This window comes from Stegodyphus dumicola, chromosome 11, assembly GCF_044657685.1.
Source record: "Stegodyphus dumicola isolate Sdum_Otavi_A_Nest chromosome 11, ASM4465768v1".
In the NCBI taxonomy this organism is placed as follows: domain Eukaryota; kingdom Metazoa; phylum Arthropoda; class Arachnida; order Araneae; family Eresidae; genus Stegodyphus; species Stegodyphus dumicola.
The window spans coordinates 84,795,267-84,814,067 of NC_140778.1; positions in this window are offsets into that span (position 1 = coordinate 84,795,267).

The window sequence follows — 18,801 nt, forward strand, 5'->3', positions numbered from 1 at the left end:
TTTAGTTTAGTCCTTATTTTAATATAACATAGTAGTTACTTCTACTTCTTTTTCTTGCTGCCACTGTTTGCATTGAAAACGGACTGTCTCAACCTAATTGAGATGCAAAAACGAAACAATGTTACGTCATCTGAAAAGCCGATTCGTGCCGATAGCTGATTGGTTGCCGTGAGATGACGTCATTCCTACTTCTGCTATAAGTATCTCGCATCGCTCTGGCTCAACCCCTTCTAGTTCCTGGTTTCCCGGCTGGTTTGTGAGCGGTTTCCAGCCCCTTCCAAAGGATGCCTGCAGTCCGGTGAAAGGATGCCTTGATTCCGGGTTACAAGATAATGGTTCCAGATTGAAGTTCTTCAGTTCCGGGGGCTGTCCTGTGAGTGACTGCCGTAGGCAGCGTTCATGTTTCTTCAAGGAGGGTGGAATTAAAAATACGTGAGCTGCAACGATTCCTTATGCAAACGGCGTTAGGCCGGTTTTAAGTGGTTTCACATTTAAATTTTTCAAGTGTTCTCTTGACCATTGATTATGGACTTATGGAATGGGTAGCCTGCTTTATTTTTAGGCGGCATAGTCACTATTTAGGACTTTTTTCATTTTTTTTTTTGAAATTTGTTTGTATAGAATGCCAGTGTTTTGGAGTACAGGTAAAAATTTTTGATGAATGATGATTATGTTATGTTCTGCCTAATACTCTAATATTGTTGAAATTTATTTTATGTGTTTTTATTTTTTTATTATATTGTTAATAAATTGGTTAAGTTCAAAATCTTTTATTGTCTTGAATGTCTGCACAGCATAACTCAGAGAGCTTTCATTGCTAATACTGCTAAATGTTTAATATCTTTAAACTTTAAACTTTGCTTTAGCATCATTTTGGTTATGGGCCCAGTAGCTCCTGAGTTATTTTTAGTGCAGACTTTTGAAGTTTAAAGTTAATTTAGGACTTAAGAGATTGGGGGGCGGTTTTTGTTAAAATTCAAATATGGCCACTGTTAGTGTCATGCATAATATTGCTAAACTTGATGCATGTAATTATTTTACATGGTCCAAAGATATGAAGTTTGTCTTGAATGAAAAAAATGCATGGCTTTTGGTCAAAGGTGTTGAGAAATGTCCTGATTTAGATGATGTTAAGGGTATTACAAAAGAAATTATTGCCGACTTTCAAAATAGAAGTCGATTGGCATTATCGTTAATTTATATGAATGTAAGCCCTGAATATAGAAACTTGATATGTGAAATTGATGACCCAGTAGTGGCATGGAATACGCTTGCCAAATATTTCCAGCCAGATTATAGGTCGAGACATATGTCCCTGTTTTCAGAGTTCTTAAATTGCAAAATCAAGCCAAATGAAAGTATTAGTTTCTTTTCTTCTAGATTAAAACGAGTAACTGAACAGTTAGCTGATATTAATCACGCTGTAAGAGACTCATATATATGTTTCCAGTTTCTTAGGTTCCTTCCAGATAAATTTGATCAAGTAGTTCAGAATAATTTGAGGTGGCCAGATGAAAAGTTCATTTTTAAAAATGTTGAACTTGAAATTTTAGCAGAGGAAACGCGTCTTAATTTAAGAGAGAAAGATAGGGAAAACTCCAATAAGACTATAGAAGCTCAAAGTACTCACTGTGAACCAAAATTTAAGCAGATTAAAGGGCTTAAGTGTTATAAATGCGGCCGTCCAGGTCATATTCAAAAATACTGTAGAATGAGGGGTAATTTTTCCAGATCACCCTCACCTGCTTCTTCTGTTTCCTCAGCTGTATCTAGTAGTAATAAAACATCTTCTAAGTGTAAGAATAAACCCAAGTTGAGTAAAAGTAATAATTCCCATGCACAGTCCCATTTTATAGCTCAAGCCAATGTTAACAATTTGGAAGAAAATGATGATAGTTGGATCTTTGATACGGCTGCATCTCATCATTTTTGTAAAAATCGTGAATTGTTTGATACTTTTTCTCCTGTGAAAAATGAGAATATGCTAGTAGCTATTGATGGGGTAATTTTTCCAATTCATGGGAAGGGTACTGTTAAAATGAAATTTGGGGATACGGTTATTTTGCTTAAAGATGTGTTATATTCACCTGAACTAAGACGAAATTTAATACCTGGACATAGGGTGGATATCAATGGAGCAAGATTTTATGGTAAAAATGGGCAAATTAAAGTTACTGATGATGAGAATTCAACTTTGTACAAGACTAAGTTGATAGGAAGTAACTATCATGTGTTCCCGAAAATAATCAAAAAGGGGGGCAAATCTGTAAAATTTGAGGCATCCGCAGTTCAGAATAATAATAGTGAATTATGGCATGGTCGGTTTGGTCATATAAATTATGATATTATTGTCAGGACTAGTAAGAGACATTCAGTTCGAGGTCTTCCTGTGTTAAAGCACTCACCTAATTTGTTTTGTGAACATTGCCAAATCAATAAGCAAAGACGAATCTCCTATAGACCTTTAGAAGGTATTCAAGTAAAGAGACCGCTTGAAAGGGTTTTCTCTGATGTATGGGGACTTATTAACATTCCAGGTAGGAATGATGAACGTTATTTCGTTTCCTTTATTGACGAATATTCTCGTTATGTGGTAGTGTACCCCATTGTGGAGAAAAATCAGGTGTTTGAAGTATTTGAAAGGTATATAGCACGTGCAGAAAGATCTTTGAACCTTAAGTTGAAATACTTTAGGACTGACAATGGGCGAGAATATGATAACAATCAATTCAGGTCATATTGTAATAAAAATGGTGTAAAGCATGAATTTACAGATGTCTATACTCCAGAACAGAATGGAGTTTGTGAGAGATTTAATCAAACAGCTCTAAATAATGTATGTGCAATCTTACACGATAGTGGAATGAGTTCTGAATTTTGGTCAGATGCAGTAATGTATTTTGCATATTCATTTAATAGAATTTGTCATAAGGGCCAAGATAGAACCCCATTCGAATTATACACTAAGCGGAAACCATCAGTACGTCCATCTTAAGGCATTTGGAACGATTGCCTATGTGGGAATTCCAAAGGCTAAAAGAAATTCTAAACTCGATCCAAAGGCAACAAAGGGCCGATTGATTGGGTACAGTGTACGAACAAAAGGGTACAAGATTTGGTTGGAAAATGAGCAAAAGGTAGTAGAAACCCTAAATGCTACTTTTAAAGAGTCGATTGGAATGCAGAAAAGTGGCAGTGGAGCTGCACTGGGCACCCTACCTGATTTGGAATCTGAAGAAAGGGTAGAGTTCCAATCTACTGACACTCCAGTTGGCTATTTTCCTGAAATAGAGGAAAGAACCGATACCAATGTACCTTTTTCTACAATTGGCACTGACACTCAATCTACATTGAGACAAGTAACTTGGCTTCGTAAACCTGTTCCAAGGTCAGACGGCACTCGTACGGATGTGTATTATTTTGAAAGGGGGTGTAATCAAAGACTACGATCACCAAATGATGTAGAAAGGTATTGCACTGAACATAATATTCAGTATGATCCTACCTTGTTTGATTTCAAGGGAAGCAATACTTATAGTGGTGAAATCGACCCAACTGGTACTCCTTCAACGTCGTATACCCGAGATAGCTGACTAGATGTTTCAATTCCAAACACTTATAACCAGGCAATGAAATCTGCAGAAAAGCTTAAATGGATAGAGGCAATGGAAGAGGAAATGGCCAACATGCGAAAGCATAAGGTATGGCATCTTGTTCCACTTCCTAAAGACAAGACTCCACTAGGTTGCAGGTGGATTTTTAACATTAAACGTGACGAATTTGGAAACATTGTTCGTTTTAAAGCTCGTTTAGTGGCTCAGGGTTATCGGCAAATTAAATACGATACCTATGATGAAACCTACTCTCCTGTAGTCAATTTTTCAGTAATAAGACTCTTTTTCTCCCTTTTAGTTGCACACCTAGGATGGGCAAATATACAACGTGACGTGAAAAGTGCCTATCTCTACGCTCCTTTATCAGAGGAAATTTACATGTCCCAACCTCAGGGTTTTGTGGAGCGAGATAAAGAGACTTTTATGTGTCGATTAGATAGAGCCTTGTATGGTTTGCATCAGAGTGGCCGATTATGGTACTACGAGTTGGATAGAACACTATGTAACCTAGGGTTCATCAAGTTTGAGTGGTGTAATTGTGTCTATCGTTTTAAAGATTTTGTCATTCTGTTGGTTTATGTTGATGATATAGTTGTGTTTGGGAAAAGTGAAGTTCAGGCCAAAAGGATATTAAAAGTCCTGAGTTCACATTTTGATTTGAAAATTTTAGGTAAAACAAGAAAGCTTCTGGGTGTGGAGTTTGAATATGAGAAAAATAGTGTTTTAATTCATCAGCAATTATATGTAGAAGACATAGTTAATCGATTTAAGTCTTTTAAAATACAATTTACTTCCCTTCCAATAGTTAAAGGTGTGAAATACTCAAAGTCTCAAAGTCCCAGTACACAAGAAGAAACGACTGAAATGATGAATTATCCTTATAGAAATGTTTTGGGATGTCTATCGTTTCTTTGCAATCGTACTCGTCCGGATATAGCTTATGCTGTTAATATATTTTCTCAGTTCCAAAGCAATCCTGGTAAGTTTCACTGGGAAGGATTACTTAAACTTTTAGGGTACGTTTCCAATACCAGACAGCACAAACTCAAGTTGGTATGCAAGGAACTGAAGCTCAATATATATTCAGATTCGGATTTTGCTTCAAGCAGGGATGATATGGTGTCTATTGGTGGACAAATAGCTTTGTTGGGAGAATCACCTGTATCTTGGCGTACGTTTAAAGAAACGGGAGTGAGTTTATCTACTATGGAGGCTGAATTTATCTCCATGACTGAATCAGCAAAAGAATTAGTTTGGTTTAGAAACATTTTGGATGAATGCATTCAGTTTAAAATTGCAAGTAACTATGTTTCGAGGCCAATATTGTTTGCTGATAACATGGCTGCTATATGTTTTACAAAATCACCCATTGAAAACTCAAGGACAAAACATATAGATGTGAAACTATTTTTCATTCGTGATCTATTGAACAGGGAAATTTTTGATTTAAAATATGTCCCAAGTAAAGATAATCTGGCTGATCCCATGACAAAACCGCTGACTAAGCATAATCTGGTAAAATTTTGTGGAACAATTTTCTTATGAAATTTGTTTTTGTGTGTATTTAAATTAAGAGTTTTGTTAATTTGAAAAATATGTTATAAGTCATATATGATGGATATTAGGTAAATGTAAAATTGTATAGTGTAAAATGTTGTATGAGTGACCAGGGCCCTGGGTAAATGTATTGAGCGTATGATCATATATATGACTTTGTATTGTTTTGTAACATGTTGGACTTTCTTGCTACGGTAAAATTTTTGAATAATGGGATAAGATTTTACCAAAGAAAAACGTTCTTAAAAATTTCTGAATGAAATTGTGATATTTATTTATTCTTGTTTTGAATTTTTGTAGAGATACTGGCATTCGGTTTTTATTTCAGGTCGGAGATGATGATGTGGGGGGCATTTGTTGGAAAATAATACTTATTTTTAAACTTTTTAATGCATCATCTCTCCTCCTTGAAATGTTTTCTTTAGTTTAGTCCTTATTTTAATATAACATAGTAGTTACTTCTACTTCTTTTTCTTGCTGCCACTGTTTGCATTGAAAACGGACTGTCTCAACCTAATTGAGATGCAAAAACGAAACAATGTTACGTCATCTGAAAAGCCGATTCGTGCCGATAGCTGATTGGTTGCCGTGAGATGACGTCATTCCTACTTCTGCTATAAGTATCTCGCATCGCTCTGGCTCAACCCCTTCTAGTTCCTGGTTTCCCGGCTGGTTTGTGAGCGGTTTCCAGCCCCTTCCAAAGGATGCCTGCAGTCCGGTGAAAGGATGCCTTGATTCCGGGTTACAAGATAATGGTTCCAGATTGAAGTTCTTCAGTTCCGGGGGCTGTCCTGTGAGTGACTGCCGTAGGCAGCGTTCATGTTTCTTCAAGGAGGGTGGAATTAAAAATACGTGAGCTGCAACGATTCCTTATGCAAACGGCGTTAGGCCGGTTTTAAGTGGTTTCACATTTAAATTTTTCAAGTGTTCTCTTGACCATTGATTATGGACTTATGGAATGGGTAGCCTGCTTTATTTTTAGGCGGCATAGTCACTATTTAGGACTTTTTTCATTTTTTTTTTTGAAATTTGTTTGTATAGAATGCCAGTGTTTTGGAGTACAGGTAAAAATTTTTGATGAATGATGATTATGTTATGTTCTGCCTAATACTCTAATATTGTTGAAATTTATTTTATGTGTTTTTATTTTTTTATTATATTGTTAATAAATTGGTTAAGTTCAAAATCTTTTATTGTCTTGAATGTCTGCACAGCATAACTCAGAGAGCTTTCATTGCTAATACTGCTAAATGTTTAATATCTTTAAACTTTAAACTTTGCTTTAGCATCATTTTGGTTATGGGCCCAGTAGCTCCTGAGTTATTTTTAGTGCAGACTTTTGAAGTTTAAAGTTAATTTAGGACTTAAGAGATTGGGGGGCGGTTTTTGTTAAAATTCAAATATGGCCACTGTTAGTGTCATGCATAATATTGCTAAACTTGATGCATGTAATTATTTTACATGGTCCAAAGATATGAAGTTTGTCTTGAATGAAAAAAATGCATGGCTTTTGGTCAAAGGTGTTGAGAAATGTCCTGATTTAGATGATGTTAAGGGTATTACAAAAGAAATTATTGCCGACTTTCAAAATAGAAGTCGATTGGCATTATCGTTAATTTATATGAATGTAAGCCCTGAATATAGAAACTTGATATGTGAAATTGATGACCCAGTAGTGGCATGGAATACGCTTGCCAAATATTTCCAGCCAGATTATAGGTCGAGACATATGTCCCTGTTTTCAGAGTTCTTAAATTGCAAAATCAAGCCAAATGAAAGTATTAGTTTCTTTTCTTCTAGATTAAAACGAGTAACTGAACAGTTAGCTGATATTAATCACGCTGTAAGAGACTCATATATATGTTTCCAGTTTCTTAGGTTCCTTCCAGATAAATTTGATCAAGTAGTTCAGAATAATTTGAGGTGGCCAGATGAAAAGTTCATTTTTAAAAATGTTGAACTTGAAATTTTAGCAGAGGAAACGCGTCTTAATTTAAGAGAGAAAGATAGGGAAAACTCCAATAAGACTATAGAAGCTCAAAGTACTCACTGTGAACCAAAATTTAAGCAGATTAAAGGGCTTAAGTGTTATAAATGCGGCCGTCCAGGTCATATTCAAAAATACTGTAGAATGAGGGGTAATTTTTCCAGATCACCCTCACCTGCTTCTTCTGTTTCCTCAGCTGTATCTAGTAGTAATAAAACATCTTCTAAGTGTAAGAATAAACCCAAGTTGAGTAAAAGTAATAATTCCCATGCACAGTCCCATTTTATAGCTCAAGCCAATGTTAACAATTTGGAAGAAAATGATGATAGTTGGATCTTTGATACGGCTGCATCTCATCATTTTTGTAAAAATCGTGAATTGTTTGATACTTTTTCTCCTGTGAAAAATGAGAATATGCTAGTAGCTATTGATGGGGTAATTTTTCCAATTCATGGGAAGGGTACTGTTAAAATGAAATTTGGGGATACGGTTATTTTGCTTAAAGATGTGTTATATTCACCTGAACTAAGACGAAATTTAATACCTGGACATAGGGTGGATATCAATGGAGCAAGATTTTATGGTAAAAATGGGCAAATTAAAGTTACTGATGATGAGAATTCAACTTTGTACAAGACTAAGTTGATAGGAAGTAACTATCATGTGTTCCCGAAAATAATCAAAAAGGGGGGCAAATCTGTAAAATTTGAGGCATCCGCAGTTCAGAATAATAATAGTGAATTATGGCATGGTCGGTTTGGTCATATAAATTATGATATTATTGTCAGGACTAGTAAGAGACATTCAGTTCGAGGTCTTCCTGTGTTAAAGCACTCACCTAATTTGTTTTGTGAACATTGCCAAATCAATAAGCAAAGACGAATCTCCTATAGACCTTTAGAAGGTATTCAAGTAAAGAGACCGCTTGAAAGGGTTTTCTCTGATGTATGGGGACTTATTAACATTCCAGGTAGGAATGATGAACGTTATTTCGTTTCCTTTATTGACGAATATTCTCGTTATGTGGTAGTGTACCCCATTGTGGAGAAAAATCAGGTGTTTGAAGTATTTGAAAGGTATATAGCACGTGCAGAAAGATCTTTGAACCTTAAGTTGAAATACTTTAGGACTGACAATGGGCGAGAATATGATAACAATCAATTCAGGTCATATTGTAATAAAAATGGTGTAAAGCATGAATTTACAGATGTCTATACTCCAGAACAGAATGGAGTTTGTGAGAGATTTAATCAAACAGCTCTAAATAATGTATGTGCAATCTTACACGATAGTGGAATGAGTTCTGAATTTTGGTCAGATGCAGTAATGTATTTTGCATATTCATTTAATAGAATTTGTCATAAGGGCCAAGATAGAACCCCATTCGAATTATACACTAAGCGGAAACCATCAGTACGTCCATCTTAAGGCATTTGGAACGATTGCCTATGTGGGAATTCCAAAGGCTAAAAGAAATTCTAAACTCGATCCAAAGGCAACAAAGGGCCGATTGATTGGGTACAGTGTACGAACAAAAGGGTACAAGATTTGGTTGGAAAATGAGCAAAAGGTAGTAGAAACCCTAAATGCTACTTTTAAAGAGTCGATTGGAATGCAGAAAAGTGGCAGTGGAGCTGCACTGGGCACCCTACCTGATTTGGAATCTGAAGAAAGGGTAGAGTTCCAATCTACTGACACTCCAGTTGGCTATTTTCCTGAAATAGAGGAAAGAACCGATACCAATGTACCTTTTTCTACAATTGGCACTGACACTCAATCTACATTGAGACAAGTAACTTGGCTTCGTAAACCTGTTCCAAGGTCAGACGGCACTCGTACGGATGTGTATTATTTTGAAAGGGGGTGTAATCAAAGACTACGATCACCAAATGATGTAGAAAGGTATTGCACTGAACATAATATTCAGTATGATCCTACCTTGTTTGATTTCAAGGGAAGCAATACTTATAGTGGTGAAATCGACCCAACTGGTACTCCTTCAACGTCGTATACCCGAGATAGCTGACTAGATGTTTCAATTCCAAACACTTATAACCAGGCAATGAAATCTGCAGAAAAGCTTAAATGGATAGAGGCAATGGAAGAGGAAATGGCCAACATGCGAAAGCATAAGGTATGGCATCTTGTTCCACTTCCTAAAGACAAGACTCCACTAGGTTGCAGGTGGATTTTTAACATTAAACGTGACGAATTTGGAAACATTGTTCGTTTTAAAGCTCGTTTAGTGGCTCAGGGTTATCGGCAAATTAAATACGATACCTATGATGAAACCTACTCTCCTGTAGTCAATTTTTCAGTAATAAGACTCTTTTTCTCCCTTTTAGTTGCACACCTAGGATGGGCAAATATACAACGTGACGTGAAAAGTGCCTATCTCTACGCTCCTTTATCAGAGGAAATTTACATGTCCCAACCTCAGGGTTTTGTGGAGCGAGATAAAGAGACTTTTATGTGTCGATTAGATAGAGCCTTGTATGGTTTGCATCAGAGTGGCCGATTATGGTACTACGAGTTGGATAGAACACTATGTAACCTAGGGTTCATCAAGTTTGAGTGGTGTAATTGTGTCTATCGTTTTAAAGATTTTGTCATTCTGTTGGTTTATGTTGATGATATAGTTGTGTTTGGGAAAAGTGAAGTTCAGGCCAAAAGGATATTAAAAGTCCTGAGTTCACATTTTGATTTGAAAATTTTAGGTAAAACAAGAAAGCTTCTGGGTGTGGAGTTTGAATATGAGAAAAATAGTGTTTTAATTCATCAGCAATTATATGTAGAAGACATAGTTAATCGATTTAAGTCTTTTAAAATACAATTTACTTCCCTTCCAATAGTTAAAGGTGTGAAATACTCAAAGTCTCAAAGTCCCAGTACACAAGAAGAAACGACTGAAATGATGAATTATCCTTATAGAAATGTTTTGGGATGTCTATCGTTTCTTTGCAATCGTACTCGTCCGGATATAGCTTATGCTGTTAATATATTTTCTCAGTTCCAAAGCAATCCTGGTAAGTTTCACTGGGAAGGATTACTTAAACTTTTAGGGTACGTTTCCAATACCAGACAGCACAAACTCAAGTTGGTATGCAAGGAACTGAAGCTCAATATATATTCAGATTCGGATTTTGCTTCAAGCAGGGATGATATGGTGTCTATTGGTGGACAAATAGCTTTGTTGGGAGAATCACCTGTATCTTGGCGTACGTTTAAAGAAACGGGAGTGAGTTTATCTACTATGGAGGCTGAATTTATCTCCATGACTGAATCAGCAAAAGAATTAGTTTGGTTTAGAAACATTTTGGATGAATGCATTCAGTTTAAAATTGCAAGTAACTATGTTTCGAGGCCAATATTGTTTGCTGATAACATGGCTGCTATATGTTTTACAAAATCACCCATTGAAAACTCAAGGACAAAACATATAGATGTGAAACTATTTTTCATTCGTGATCTATTGAACAGGGAAATTTTTGATTTAAAATATGTCCCAAGTAAAGATAATCTGGCTGATCCCATGACAAAACCGCTGACTAAGCATAATCTGGTAAAATTTTGTGGAACAATTTTCTTATGAAATTTGTTTTTGTGTGTATTTAAATTAAGAGTTTTGTTAATTTGAAAAATATGTTATAAGTCATATATGATGGATATTAGGTAAATGTAAAATTGTATAGTGTAAAATGTTGTATGAGTGACCAGGGCCCTGGGTAAATGTATTGAGCGTATGATCATATATATGACTTTGTATTGTTTTGTAACATGTTGGACTTTCTTGCTACGGTAAAATTTTTGAATAATGGGATAAGATTTTACCAAAGAAAGATGTTCTTAAAAATTTCTGAATGAAATTGTGATATTTATTTATTCTTGTTTTGAATTTTTGTAGAGATACTGGCATTCGGTGTTTATTTCAGGTCGGAGATGATGATGTGGGGGGCATTTGTTGGAAAATAATACTTATTTTTAAACTTTTTAATGCATCATCTCTCCTCCTTGAAATGTTTTATTTAGTTTAGTCCTTATTTTAATATAACATAGTAGTTACTTCTACTTCTTTTTCTTGCTGCCACTGTTTGCATTGAAAACGGACTGTCTCAACCTAATTGAGATGCAAAAACGAAACAATGTTACGTCATCTGAAAAGCCGATTCGTGCCGATAGCTGATTGGTTGCCGTGAGATGACGTCATTCCTACTTCTGCTATAAGTATCTCGCATCGCTCTGGCTCAACCCCTTCTAGTTCCTGGTTTCCCGGCTGGTTTGTGAGCGGTTTCCAGCCCCTTCCAAAGGATGCCTGCAGTCCGGTGAAAGGATGCCTTGATTCCGGGTTACAAAATAATGGTTCCAGATTGAAGTTCTTCAGTTCCGGGGGCTCTCATGTGAGTGACTGCCGTAGGCAGCGTACATGTTTCTTCAAGGAGGGTGGAATTAAAAATACGTGAGCTGCAACGATTCCTTATGCAAACGACGTTAGGCCGGTTTTAAGTGGTTTCACATTTAAATTTTTCAAGTGTTCTCTTGACCATTGATTATGGACTTATGGAATGGGTAGCCTGCTTTATTTTTAGGCGGCATAGTCACTATTTAGGACTTTTTTCATTTTTTTTTTTTTTGAAATTTGTTTGTATAGAATGCCAGTGTTTTGGAGTACAGGTAGAAATATTTGATGAATGATGATTATGTTATGTTCTGCCTAATACTCTAATATTGTTGAAATTTATTTTATGTGTTTTTATTTTTTTATTATATTGTTAATAAATTGGTTAAGTTCAAAATCTTTTATTGTCTTCAATGTCTGCACAGCATAACTCAGAGAGCTTTCATTGCTAATACTGCTAAATGTTTAATATCTTTAAACTTTAAACTTTGCTTTAGCATCACTTACGACTGCGCATTTGCGTGTGCGCAAGTGCAGAATACGTTTTCACGTGCGCGTTTTATGTATAACGGACGGTGTAAGCTAAAATTATCTAATTATTTATTTCAGTTAATGTTGATGATTGCGTTGTTCCTTAATTTTCGAATTGGATCCGGCTTATTATTTTTTGCAGACTGTAAGAGCAAAATTGAAAAAGTAAACTTGAACTTTCGATTATGTCAAATAGAATTTTTGATTCTGGAGCTCCGAAAGGATCGTACAAAACGAAAGTATGTTTCGATGTCCATCAAACAAAAAGTGGAATTGCTGCAAAAAATGGATAAAGACATGAAGAATGTGACAGAGAGGTTAGTGAAAACGAAAAAATTTCGATTGACAAGTTAGTTGGTATTCTCGGCACAGCAATTAACGGGACTTGAATAGCGGAACTTTGTAAGTGAATAAAAAATTATGTCTGTTTATAGAATTAAAGAGAAAGTATTATCACATAAAACGAAACAACTTACATTGAAAGAAATGTTTAATAAAGTAAACAAATAAATATTAAGCTTTTTTTTTTGTAAATTTTGATACCCTTTAGATCATAATTGTTCTTTATTTCATAAATTACGGTTTCATATTTTTTATTTTAGAATTTCTGCATGCCATCTTACGCGATTTAAACTGATGATCTATAATCCGGAAAAATCGATAATCCGGAATCACCGAAGTCCCGACGAGTCCGGATTAACGACTTTTGACTGTATCTGGGTTATAAAATTTCGCAAAAGGGTATAGAAACTCAAGATTAAAAAATAAAAGCAATCAAGAATTTCCCACCTCCCAACACCGCCAAGAAACTTTCTTCTTTCCTTGGGTTATGTTCTTATTATCGGCCATTCATAAAAGATTTTGCTAATATTGTTGAACACTTGTTAGTAATTAAAAGAAAGAAAAGTAAATTCACGTGGACAGGAGAAGCAAATACCGCATTCGAAAGGTTAAAAGAAGTGCTTATCAATGCCATTGTTTTGAAATTCGCGGAGGGGGACAAAAACCTGGAAATTGCAGCAGATGCGTCGGACTATGCTGTGGGTGCGGTTCTTATGCAAAATGGCCATCCTTTGGCACTTTTTAGTAAATCGTTGAATCATACACAAAGGAATTATACAGCTACAGAGAGAGAAACATTAGCCGTATTAAAGGCTGTACACGAATTTCGAGTTTATTTCGGCAAAGCGCCAGTAACAGTCTTTTCGAATCATGCAGCTGTTGGTAGACTTTACTTGTGGAAAAACCTAACGCCCAGGTTAATAAGATGGGCTTTAAAACTCCAAGAATATAATCTCATAATCAAATATAAACCGGGTAAGAAAAACAATGTAGCTGACGCACTTTCTCGTATAAAACTGGACGATGAAGGCAATGAACTTAAATGCGCTGTGTTGACTTTAAAAATTTTAGATTCTAGAGATACAATTATTGCTGAATTGAAAGCTGATCCTGAATTTGGAAGTATCTATGCGTATTTGAAAGACCTCGAAAGCTTTGAACACACAGATATCGATGCGATAAGAAATAGAGCAGAAAACTATGAAATAAGAGATAATTTATTATTTTATACGAGAACAACAAACGAAAATCTTGAATACAAACCAATCATCCCAGCCTCACTTCGATTAAGCATTTTGAAGGAATTACACGACGCGAAAACAGCGGGTCATTTAATGGTCAGAAAGACTTTAAAAAGGGTACGCGAGGTGGTATATTTCCCGCAATTATACAAAATAGTAACTGCGTATGTCAGGTCCTGCAATAAATGTCAGTTAATAAATGATATTAATTACAGCCCGGCCGGTACATTCGCGCTACATTTCCGAATGAAATTTTAGGCATAGATCTTCTTGGTCCTTTCCCCCAGAGTGAGTTAAATAAAAATCGTTTTCTTTTAGTAATTGTAGATCATTTTTCAAAATGGCCAGAAATTCTTCCACTTCAACGCGCGTCAGCCCAAACAGTCGCAGATGCATTCTTACACAGATACATTTTAAAATACGGTGCACCGATAAAAGTCATTAGCGATAACGGTAAACAATTGGTTAGCCAAATATTTGAAAACATATGCACTGGACTTGGCATACGCCATATCAAAATGGTTCCGTATAGACCACAGGCAAACATAGCAGAAGGAGTTAATAAAAACATTGTAAAAATAATTCGCAGTTATGTTAGCACACATCACAAGCGCTGGGATGGCTACATAAATGTGTTAGCTTATGCTTTAAGAACGGCAAATCACGATACTACGGGAAAACCCCAGCAGAATTATTTTTAGGACGAAAGTTAATTACGCCATTAGATAAATTATTCTTTGTGCAACAAAGAGAGCAAGAATTTAAACAGAAAGATGTGCAAACACTTATTGACCAGGCGGTTAAAAGCTCGGATACGGCAAGAAATAGACAAAAGTTATACTATGATAGAAAACGCCGTGAAGCAGAATTTAAAGTTGGAGATAAAGTGTTGAAGCGGAAATTTTCTTTATCAAGTGCCCCAGACAATTTTACTGCAAAGTTAGCTCCAAAATTTGAAGGCCCCTATGTAATTCAGGAAATCAAGGGAGTCGTATCGTACCTTAAGAACGAGAGGGGGGAAATCTGTAAAGCAATTCCCGACCAGGTGAAAAATGTTATAATCAAAATGATTTTGAAATCCTTAAAAGTTTCTTGCAGGACTCAAGCGTAAAAGAAGTAGAAGGTCCAGAAGTAACGTCACCCGTTCCACAACCCAAGAAGCAGAGAACTGAAGAGAAACCTAGCTCTTCTATAAGTCATGCGACGGTACCGAAAAGAAGAAATGAAAACGTCAGACTCCAGCATTTAAGAAATACAAGAAAGCAAAGCCGCCGCGTAAAGACACTTTGGTAAAGAGGAAAACACCACTTACAACATATCGCAGTAGAAATTCTACATCGAGGAGAACGCTTCCAGGGCCAGAGAGTCAGGTGCAAACAAGGCCGCCGTTCCCGAGAACGAAAAGACAGAAGGAGGAACGAAAAGAGCACCACCAACAGAAGAAATCCAAGCACGATTCCAGACCGGAGGACGCCAAGACCAGCCATCCAGGGGCAAAACGGAAAAGACAGCAACCCGACGACTACCACTCCAAGAGGCCAGCATGCAGAGGGCGAAAAAGAAGAGGCAACGTGGACGACACTCGAAGGACCCTAAGGAGACGACTGACGTCGATGAAATCTATAACATGGGAGCAGATCTGCCAGAAGAGGATGTCGAAGTTACAATCATCGAAAACTCAAAGATAAGTTAAAATCTTCTATAAAATTTTGTTCTTTTGTTCCGAAATGTTATGCGTAAATACAAAGTTCTATGTTTTGACCGAAGTCAATGTGTCTCGGTTGAGATTTAGTTTTCTTTTACTTAAGTAAGGCAAAAGTATTATTTTCTTTAAGTATAAAATCTAGGAACAAGCAGTTTCTGTTGGTCGAAAGACTAATTCTGTTATGTTAAAGCCAAAATTTGGCCGAAGATAAAAATAACTTCGTATTCTTGTATTAATAACAACTTTAGTTTCAGTGCCTCCAGCTTGGCGAAGAATGAGTAAAGTAAAAATTTATTTTTCTATTATTCATTTTATGGTAAATTGTAAAAATCATATGTATTAGAATTTTGTAAATAAACGTAAATGCTTGAAAGTTATGTAAAAGTAGAATTTAGTCTAGAAGCATAAAATTTTAGATGCTAAAAGTAAATGCTCAAAAGCAATGAATTCAAATTTAAGTATTAAACTGTAGATAAAATCATGCTTTAGAGCGAAAGCCTGCATGTCTAAAGATAAATGAGGGGGAAGTTAGAATGAATGTGTTTTGTAGGGTTCTCTTGTAGGGTTCTCCACCTACACTTGAATTTTAAGAATGTTAAAGTAGCTCATTGAGTTGTAGAATTTCGAGTAAGGTGTGTCTATTTGGTCGTTGAATTCTAACAAATCATTGTGGTTAGGAGAAGTGTTGCAATACTAAAACACGAATATTCCCGTTTGACACCACACATGGTGGAGAGCCAGGGTAAAGTTAAATTCATGTTTGAATACTTGAATGAATGTGAATTAAGCAGTAATTAAGGATAATAAATCGTTCAAAAACAAAAACTTATTCAGTTCAAAAAAGTGTAAATAATAATGTATTTAGAAAGATACTTATACTTATTCCTTCCAGATACTGGAAGGAAGAGAACAGATTGATTGCTGAAGTCCAGGAAAGGTTGCTGTAAGAAGAGAGAATTAAATAAGTATCTACAGAAATTTGTTCTACCTTTTGTGAGATAACAGATTTTTTTATGTCAACGAGGCTCTTAAAATTTAGATCAGAATTGTGGAAACTTTCCAACAGGTCGTTTCTAGGACCTGCTTCCAAGTTTACCAAATTCTGGCAGCGGCAAATGTAGGGTTTATATTTATTTTAACGAACATTTATTTTAAGTTTAAACTAAGTTTCCAGTTAAGCCTTACTTTTCCCTGGAATTGACAATGCCAGAGTATGTAATTTTTAGTAGAACGCGCAAAGGATTCAAATTCTCAGCGGAAGTAATCTGAGTTAAATAGAAGGAAAACGAGTTCGAAAGTGTGTTTCTTGCTGCACGAGCGTGGAGGTGGCTAGTTAGAAATTGGAGAACCACGCATTTAGGCCTGTCTGCTTGCCTCGGCAGATTGTTAATTTTTCAACGTAATATTCAGAAGTTTGCTGAATTATCAGCGGTATCTTAGAACGCGGTGAGGTTAGTTACGTTTAGAGAGCCTCGTATGTTATTATTCTTTTTCTAGTTTCTTATTTTTATTTTACCACCGGGTCGGCGTAGTTTGCCAGCGTCAAGAGCACGCATTTGTAGTTTCTAAAGTTGAATAAAAAGGGATTTAAAACCTTCTCAAGAATTTGTCTAATTTCCAGTTCTTAGCAGTCACCACTATTGTTGCGTGCAGGTTGGAAGCGCGCAACATTACAAGGGATATAGCTTATTTCATTGTAATTTTTTTTCTCTTGAAAATATAAGATAAAATACCATTAATTATACTTTGCTTTCCAGAAATGTTTTGTTTTTTGTATTCTTTTGCGTTCTTTGTTGCTCATTTCACTGATTTTAATACACTGAAAAGTTTTGAATGATTTTTTTAGGAAACAAAGTTCTTGACCTCCTTTATACCATTTGAGTTCTTAAGATTTTGCAAAGGGAAGTTGGTTAATTTATTTATTAGGATCATTAATATTTGTATTAAGGGATATTGCTTATTTCATGGTAATTTTGTTATACGTAATAACTTTTTTTATGAAGTTGTTCTGCAGAGTAAAATTCTACGTTGTTTTTAATTTTAAAGTTTGGTGTTTCTTTCAGCCATTTTCCCGGTACATTTAAAAGCCAGATGAAGGCTGGCAGCTAACCTGCTAGTATTCTGTACAAGCTTGATATAAAACTTGTTTTATTAGATTTCCCTCCTTTCCCAACAGCACAAAGTTTCGAGATCTGGTCTCATCCGGTGGGTTAATAATTGATTTACCCACTACAGTATTATTACTACTTTCTAATGACCCTTTTTCTAGATTTCTTCATTTCTTCTATTAACCGTTCTCCCTTTTTGTCCTCCTCACTTAAAAACTAACTTCTAAATCTCTCTTTAAAGAACTACCAGCAGGATTATTCCTCTTCTGGCCTTCCCTCCGTGCTGTATTCTGTTAGTTATTGGGATGTATACCTGTGCAATCTTTAATGAAGCTCCAACACTTTTACCTGTACATGTGTGTACCGAAATGAAACTGGCTCGTTTTGATATTATACTAGCGAAACACCAAAAAAAAAATCTTGATTTAAATGATGATGATTTAAATAATTTAGCTGGTATTTTAAGGATGAGGATTTATACTAACTGCTGATGATTTTTTATTTAAGTTATCGTGATTATATGTTATAGTGATGAAGAATGTGATTAAATGAGTATGATGGTAATAAAACTTTAGGTGATAGTACTTTGTATTCAGGTGATTTTATTATTTGACGACTTCAATGATGATGGTGTATATAATATATAGTTTCGATTGATTAGTATGGAATGATGATGTGATTTGTGTGATGGTGGTTTATTTTATTCTGACGATGGTGATAGTGATAGGATGGTTTAAAATGATGATGTGTTTTGTGTGGTGAGGAATATTTAGATGATTTTGATGATGATATAGATTTGGCTAATAACGATTTTATAGCTGATATGATAGTGATTTATAGAATAGTTTAGAGGGTTTCGGCAGTGAAGACGATGGTTATTTATATTTAGATGCAGCGTCTAACAGTTTCTCCCACCTCAGACAAGATCTCAGTCTGCGTGCTTGTTTCCCTCGTTTTGGAAGCATCTTTGATAAGCTGGGTTGGCGCGTTTTGCTTTTTGTACATTTAGAAAACATTATCATATTTATTTTTATAACCATGGGTCCAAAGAAGAAGTTGATGTCTATTGAATTAAAGCGTGAAATCATAGAAAACCATGAGCAATGTGTGCAAGTAATTGACTTGGCGAGGATGTACGGGCGTAGCACATCAATAATATGTACTGTGCTTAAACAAAAGGAGTTGATAAAGGGTATAACGCCATCTAAGGCCGATACAATAATGTCTAAGCTCCGGACCTCTCTCCCTGAATAGATGGAGAAACTACTGATGGGGTGGGTGAGAGAGAAGCAGCTTCAAGGAGGAACCTTAACATAACGC